Here is a 9,138-nt window from a genome sequence, read left to right on the forward strand (position 1 = left end):
CTATGGTACAACCGGCAGCATATCTACCTAAATGTGCCTGCTAGAGGAAATTCTGTGTGGTGTGTTAGTGGCAATAACAGTGTTAACAGAGGAGGGAGGAGGAGAGGAATGTGAGTGTCTAATATGGTAAAAGGCCAGGCAGCATGCTGAACGGTGCCTGCTGGAGATAATTGTGTGTGGTGTGTTGATGGCAATAACATGGTTAACAGAGGAGGGGGGACGTTGTGTGTTCACAGTGGATGGAAGAAGGGTTAAATGATAATATAGGTAGAAGGTTCTATAATAAAGTGATGGGTGTACTATGAGAGGTGGTGAAATGTAGCATAGCTGATGGGACTATGGAATACAATACCTGACTTGTACTGTGATCTATAAATTGTTAAGGAATGACTTATGACAGTGTGGTATGGTTGTGTGAATTGGGGTGTACAAATGGGTGTGATAATGTGATTAAAGATCAAAACTAAATAAAAATGAAAAAGTACTAATATTAAAAGGATCCAACCAAGAAATGGGAAAAAAAAACCACAAAGATATATTCAGATCTCTTTTTCTACAGCTACCTCCTCCCCTTTACAGACTTACCTAGGAAAAGAATAAAGTATGAGCTACCATGCCAGGATATATCCTTATCCTGGCATGGTAGTATTGGGGTTCCTCCAGAGGTTGTTAGGGGTTCTTGAACAATGAGCAATTTGTGCCTCTCTGGTCAGTGTAAGTGATACTGACTAAACTGGGAAACAATTTTGAACAAATTTTTTGTTGACTTCAACTTTTAGGCTTATTTACCCTAAAAGCTGTATGCTGATTCTGAAAGTGTAGTTAGTTTCCTTCTATCACGTCAGTTTTCTTTTCTACCGCCTAAATTAATGTGAATACTGTAGTGGGGATTTTTGTATAGGCTATTCATTTACATGCAAGACAGTGTGGTCAGAGATTGTGTGCTGCTCTACGTAGTGAATAAGTAAAATTTATTCTTCTACTTACACACGTATTTACTTTCTTTCAGATCATGTCTGGCTCTGCTGGTTGGAAGTGCCTAAACAACCCTGATTCATTTTGTTATATCTGTGGCAGTTTCACCATTCCCAAAGGGCGAACATCAGCACATTTGTAGAGCAAGCCTATTTGGCATATTTCAAAGTTAAACTTGGTGATCAAGATAAGTCTTGGGCCCCTTCTAAGGTGTGCAAACAGTGTGGCGGATGTGGTTTATGGATGTGGACAGGGTTTACGGATGTGGACAAAGGGAACACGTGATAAGATACCATTTGGTAAAGCTATGATTTGGCGAGAGCCAGGAGATCATTTCTGTGACTGTTACTTTTGTATAGTGAAAATTTCAGGATATAACAAGAAAAATAAATGTAACATAGAGTATCCTAGTCTACTATCGGCTATACGCCCAGTGACTCATTCAGATGAAATCCCAGTGCTGGTTACACTACCCTCTCTTGAAGAACATGATTATGGTGATGAACTAGGTGACAACAATGATGAAGAGTTTGAAATTGAAGAGGACTCTGTTCATAAGGGATTTGATCAGCATGAGTTGAATGATTTGGGACTATCAAAAAAGGCTTCAGAACTGCTAGCATCAAGACTGCGTGAGAAAATCTTACTTGAAAAAGGAACTAAGGTATCCTACTTTCGAACAAGAGAATTTACATTTCGGCAGTACTTTGGAACTGACAGTTGCTTTGTGTATTGCCATAACATACCTGGTTTATTGGAGGAATTGGGAATTCCAACCACTAACTCAAATGAATGGCGACTATTCATCGATAGCTCAAAGCGAAGCTTAAAGTGTGTCCTCCTTCACAATGGCAATATATTGGGTCAGTCCCAATTGGCCATTCAGTTTCTCTTTGTGAAGAATATAAAGAGACATAAAGAGAGTTATTGAGTTTTTGCAATATCATCAACACAATTGGGTCATCTTTTGTTGACTCTAAAATGGTATGCTTCCTTCTTGGTCACTAACACGGATATACAAAGTATCCCTGTTATCTGTGCATGTGGGACAGCAGGGCTTGTAAGAGGCATTGGGTGAAAAGGAATTGGCCTCCAAGATCTGCCCTAAAACCTGGTGATCCAAACATTCTGGATGAGCCACTTGTTGATAGAAAGAATATTATATTCCTGCCTCTGCACATGAAACTGGGTCTGATGAAGCAGTTTGTTAAAGCTTTGCCAACTGAAGGAGATGTTTCAAGTGCCTCATTTTGGCATTTCCTAGCCTGTCATTTAAAAAAAATAAAGGCCGGCGTGTTTGATGGTGCAGAGATTCGGCAGCTCATCAAAGATGAACATTTTATCAGGACAATGTCAGAAGTCGAAAATAATGCTTGGATATTATTCAAAGCCATTGTCAAGGACTTTCTTGAAAACACACAAGCAAATATTTGCACAGAAATTGTTCAGAAACTCTTGGAGAGCTACAAAATGCTTGGTTACAATATGAGTATCAAGGTGCATTTTCTGCATAGCCATCCCGGAAAACCTTGGTGCAGTCAGTAATGAGCAAACTAAACAATTCCACTAAGATTTGAAGATCATAGAAGGACGGTATCTGGGTAGATGGGATGTACGTATGATGGCTGACTATTGTTAGAGCATCCGGCGGGATGTGTCCTAACACTGAACACTCCAGGAAAAGCGATAAGTGTAAATTTTTTCCTTAACCGCCTACATAATTAATTTTCAAATGTTCTACTGTAAAAAAAATGTCATAGAGTAACAATAAATCCTTTGTATGAACAAAAGAAATTTAAATAAACGGTACATTCAGGTTATTATTTCATTATTTTTGTCAAAAATGGAGGGTACCCTGTAATGTAAAAACTGGATGTCATAGCAAAAAAATGGGCTAATTTCTGGACTCACCACCTAAAAATTAGTAGAAAATAAATTGTAAAATCTTACTCAACAAAAAAATGCGTTCCCCAGTGTTATCCTTTTGGCAATCCATACGGGTGGCTTTCCTCCCAATGGCCAGCAGTGCAAGAAGCATTCTTCTCACTGACCACCATGATAAAATACTGTGATCTGTGGATTTAGTAATTATAGTAGAGGTTTCCCTAGAGACCTAAAAGTTATATCAAGGGTTCCTTCAGGGTAAAAACATTGAGAAAGACTTGTATAACTGTATACAGTGTTATAAATAGATATGGGAAACAAAACAGAGCCAAGGGCAAGAATAATTTGGAAAGTGCAGTATCTAGGGGAAATCAACTTTACATCTTTATACATCTTTGAAATAAAGTGGTTCTGTGCACATAGGAATAGAAGTAACAGGTTTATAGCAGGCACATAAAGCATACAATATATACTTTCCACAAACTTTTCACCACTCCAATCTGGGATCCCCAAACTCCAGTGTTACTCATCTTTATGGAAAAAATAAAACTTTTCTCAGGGTTATGGACAATTCCCATTCTCCAAGCCTGGAAACTTCCTGCTTATTCATCAGATAACTTTTTGGGAGGGCAGAAGGAGTATCACGTGTTCTGACATACATCAGGTATGGATCAGGTGTTTCTAGGAGGCTTCAGTGGCAGATCGGCATTGAAAGTAAGTACATCACCCTTCCTTTTATATGGTTAACCTGTTTTCATACTATGGGCAGAGAACAGGCTTATTTTAATTGTGGATACAGAGACAACCTTTATTTTCATAGGTAGTTTAGTCATTTCCATTATGTTGCAGTCTTAACAGGCACTGTGGTAAAACAGTCCCTTTCATTTTGAATGCTCATTCACTGCAATGTAAACATAAATGAATAAGTGCTTTTTTAAAATGCGGCACACCTCACAAAGCACAAATTAGTTTCATCTAAGCATTGTGGGATGCTAAAACATATCTGTTTTGGTGCACTTTGTAGGTGTGTTGGGATGATATTAAAAATCTATTGAACCACAATATACTGCACCATATATCATCGTTTTACATCCCATTACTGCAACACTTAGTATGAATAGGCCCTTGTATAAGGTACAAAAAAAAACAGATTTTTCTAGATTACTTTATTTTATTGTCCTTGCTGGGAATTCTCTTTTTTTCTGTTTGTTCTAATAACCAAAATCACATTTTAGAGTTTTTACAGAAACAGAAGGTAAATAGAAATTTTCCACTGGGGACTCCTGTTCCAATGACAATTGAGAAGGGGTTTCTCATTGCTTTGGAGATATTTGCTCTCATTTCCTGTTGTGTCTCTGTGACAAGAAGTGAAGAAAAATCTTTCTATCAATATTCAGATTGAAAAAAACAACAACAGGGAATTTAACACTTCATCCTACAATAAAAAAGACCGAGAGCCATAAGTGGCTTTATAAATATTTATAACCTAAGTACATTTAAAAAAAGTTGCACCTTTTCTTCTAGATCTCTTCTAGAACTCTTTCTTTCTAGATCCTAGGAATTCCTTTTCAATAAATAATTACATCTATGTCACTGCACTGTTACATAATTATAATGAAGCATCATTATGTAATTTAATTAAACACACTGCTTTCTTTTAGCCTAATTACATCTTAATGAATAACAGGGGTGGGAAATCATTTAATTATGAAGTCCCAATTATTTTTTTAATGTCATACTGGAACTGAGGGAGTGGGAAGCCCAGGAGCCTACAAACAGGCTACATCCATTGTAAGAGATCGATGGGACCCTTTATCAAATCTATTCTTAGTGGTTTAAGTATACTGGTTCTCTTGCTGTACAGAACAAACCTACTTTATATTTAAATGTATTCCAGATCTTGGCTGGAGACCCCAGGTGAACATGTATGGACTCTATGAATAAAAGTAAGAAATTGTTTTAGACGTTCATGTCTTGGAAGTGAGAAGGGGTTGTAGAATTCTTAAAATGGAATTTAAATTTTCTTTTATTACTCTTTCATTTCCCTTCCCCCTTGTGATACAGTTCTCTGAGTACTGCATAACCTGTGTGTGTTCATTAACGACACTATGTCATCCTTTATCTTGTGAGTTCAACCTGTCATATACGTGGAGGGGAAGCGTAATTCTTCATGGAATACTTCCTAAAGTATTATGTCCTTCTGTCATTTTAGATCCCCCAAAAACTTATTGTCTCATATTGCCCACACAATTGTGGCATATGAATAGAATGCCTGTGCAGAAGAGATTTGGTACCACGTCAAGAGGTTGGCTGCAAGTATCACAAAGAAAAAACTAGTTTCCAAAGATGTCCGAAACAGAAATCATGGCGCGAAACAGGACATGCAGCAGAAGAATGGTAGATGAGAACACAATATCTGATTTGGTAGACTGGTAAATATATTAATGTTGAATAAAACAAGCAACAAAGACAATAGGAAATTATTTTTACTGGGAGGTGCAAGGTCTCCCAGTATGTTTTACATGAAACTGTGGGCTGTTTTTCCAGATATTCTGCTTTTCATAATTGTTGGATCAAGGCTGAATCACTGGTAGGGTAAACAAATTCACCCATCTCAAATGTTTAGATTGTGTATCATTTGCCTATTTTCCCTGGACTATTTGCAAAATTGCTAGCATGTTTGCTTTGATTTATATAACTATAACTATATGTTCAAACTTAAGGTGGGACATGGCATTCCAGAGTGGCTTCCAGCAGCTGGTACTTGCCAGCCCTCTTCACTGCCTACAGCTCTGCACTGGTTCTTAGATGAACCAGTGTTTGAACATTTTGCAACAGGCTGCAGCCGATAGTACTAACATGCTCACTACTACCCCCCCCATTCATTCTCTATGGGCTTCTCCTGGTGGGACACTACTTGCAGTGTCTCATCTGAGGAACTGAACTTCAGCCTCACCACCAATTTGTTTAAAGCATTGATATAAAAATTATGTAATTCCTGACATCTTTAACAGCCTAAAAGACTGACAAGTTACATAACCAAGTATTTTTTTTTTTTTTTTGCAGAGACAATATAATGGATAACTAAGGAGTCTATTTATAAAGCAAAGAATCTGACATTCAAGGTGCATGTTTGATGCATTCATTTATTCTCCACCAGGGGATGTTACTGAATGTCAGATTCATTCTTTTATAAGTCTTAGCTAAATGTATGCCTGCAGGGGAGATAACTGCAACATTTACAGGCTAAATCATATTAGTATTAAATTGCCTCATATGGACTGATAGTAAGTAAAGTTAAAGGAAGCCATTATTGAAAGAAACATAAAAACTGATATTGATTTCCTTCTTCTAAGAAAATTCTTATAACCTGCTAGGTGTGCTGATTCACTCACCTAAAACGTATGAGTAAAATAAGTGAAATTAGCATAACGTTAGGCATCTAAATGGTATTGTTAGGAAAAGGTCATAGTGGACATTGTAGATGCCTAGATAAACACATACAAGTGTTGCATACACTTTTCTAGCCATAAAAAAAATTGTTCAATGTAAACAGGGCAAAAATCTCCCTTCCCTTTGTGATCAAGCAATGAAAAACAGAAGACGGAAGTTATTTCTGCCTTCTCTTCTTTCTCCAGCATGTTCCTTGTCTTGTCACTACCTTTTTATCCAACTGTGCCTGATTAGTATTGACCCTTAATTCAAAGTATTGAGTGCTGCAGTACAAGGGGTTGAAAGGCCGATATTAGCAGAGATTCAGTTACTTACAATATTTACATTAAAATGCCCTGTATGGTTTAAATAATTGCAATATATTGTGGGCAGTACAGTGGAAAATAATGGCTAGTCAGTTGTCAATATTTTACCCTATCTGCAAAGTTTGTCCTGTTCCATCACAAAAAGTTGCTTTAGTTGGAGTTCATGTTTGGATGTTTGTTGTAAGTTGCTTCAGTTCTTACAATGCTTTTTACATTTGTAATGGTTTTGTTTATGCAGGTGAATGGAAAAAAACAGTCTATAGTATTGATAATGACAGCTGTGCCTTGTCAACCAATTTCTTATACCTCACTGGCTGTAACCATTGATAGAGGACTCTAAAGTAATAGGCAGTACGTGTAAGAACAGATCATGAGCAATCAATGATCCAAGGAATAATGATACCATTAGTGAAGTCTTGTCTATAAATATATATGTGCATTCTTTTTAGTTTTGCTGCTGTTTGCTTTTCTTTTGAACTGTCAAATGTACAGGTCATCTTTAAAATTTTGTTTGCCATTATTTCAGAGGCAGTAAACAACTACTGATATCTATATGTGATGCAGTCAGCAGATAAAAAAAAATGAAAATAATGTTATGTATAATTATCTTTACCAGTTCTTTATGTACTGTCCAGGCATTGAAAATATTTCACAAACACAAATTTACTTTACAGGATACTCGATGCTGGCTAGAGCTCTACTAGAGTTAGGTATAAATGAGAATTCTGATTTTGATTACATTGCTGGTGAAATGTTAGCCGTTTGTCAAAACACATTGGAATCAATAGCTTTAAATTGCACTTGAGGTACAGTGAAGCTCCTTTAAACTATCCTGGACCTGTTCTTGTGCCAAGATGTTATATTAGCCTATTGTTGTCTATGTGTTGTCACCATTGCACGTTTAAAGCCTGTGTGTTGTATTGATTTGTTGAAAAACTATTGTTAAGTTAAAGTGTACCTATCACTAATATTTTTACTTTACATAAAGAAGTAGACAACCCTTTTATGTAAGACAAAAATGTTATTTTTTTTTTCCTGCAATACCCTTTAAAAAAAAAATAAAAAAAAAAAGGGCAACACTTCCCCTTCTGTCCTTATCACCCCATTGATCAAGGCTGAATGGTAACGCACAGCTTCCTGGGATACCTACCTCACACATCCCAGGAGGCTCCTGGCTGCTCCCTCTGTGTATGCCCGGACTCGGGGAGAAAGAATGCCGATCTAATGCATGCACGCTGAGATCCAAACTCATTTTTTCCCCTTTACAATAGGCTACATCACCCGATCCTTGTGTAGTAGTATATAGTCACATTTAATTGGACTAGGTATGTTATACCTATGAACCAGCTGTTCTCCCTCTCCCTGTTTCACGGTCCTTGAAAGAATAAACCTCATCTTTGGAGGACTGGAGTAGACTGTTCAATTCTGATCTGCAGAGTTCACCTTTTTTTGTGAAAACATTTGTTTGTTGAGAAGCTTTCTTTGTTTCTCCATAGTACAGGTCTTTGTATTCCTCAATAAACTGGACTGCAAACAGCAGAAAATTTGTTGTTCAGGTGTTAGTTTTCAGATGACACCATATTAACTAGATTATATAATTACAACAAGGTGGTTCTACAAGCTTATACACTGTCTATCATGTTCTTGGACCTTTAACGTTTTCCTTCACACATTCCATGGTGAGAAGATTATGGTGACCTTACCTATATGGATATAAATCTTGGATAGGTTCCTGACTATCAAAAGAAATAAGGAGGCTGCGTGTATGAGAGGTAAAATATTCTTAACTTTACAAAATGTGTCCAGATAAATGTGACTTCATATTACTAGCTGTACCATGACCTAGATAACTGTGAAACTACACAGACAATATGTAACAAGCTGTTGGAATCCTATCAAAGAAACCTAAAGTTTGTTCATGTACATAAATTTGTACCTTCATCCAACATTCCGGGGGAGTGTTAGTTATTAGCTCTAGCCATAGGCAGAAGGGAGGTCGGTTTCCTCATTGGTACCAGTGAGGTAGAGCTGCACCATTGCAGCAGCTTTAGACTGGAGATTCAGATTCTTACAAGGGTCCGTTTTTGATTAGTATTTACAAAACAGAACCTGTTAGAACAACTGTTAACTGGCTTCTATCACATAGGGCCTAATTTATTAAAGCTTACCAAAACTGGTTATGGGTGATCTAGCAAACCTGGATTAGATTTCTTAAGAATAATTTGCTATTATTTGGCAAATGTTTCCAGTCATGGACCAGATCTTTTCCAGGTTTGCTGGATAACTCAGATTTACAGATGATAGTCTTCTCCAGTCCTGGGGGCTTTTACAAATCCAGCTCATACTGAAGTTGTTATTATACCTCCTAAAATTGATGCTAGTTTTAGGGCAAATCCATCTTGTGAATGATTCGCCCAGTCTGGAAATTGGGCCACATTTATGCCAAAATGCTGACTCCAGCACTTGACTGGATTCTTGAACATTAATGCTAGTAATTGTTTCTAGGGCATGGAAACTACCG

Source organism: Pyxicephalus adspersus, chromosome 8, assembly GCF_032062135.1.
Source record: "Pyxicephalus adspersus chromosome 8, UCB_Pads_2.0, whole genome shotgun sequence".
In the NCBI taxonomy this organism is placed as follows: Eukaryota; Metazoa; Chordata; class Amphibia; order Anura; family Pyxicephalidae; genus Pyxicephalus; species Pyxicephalus adspersus.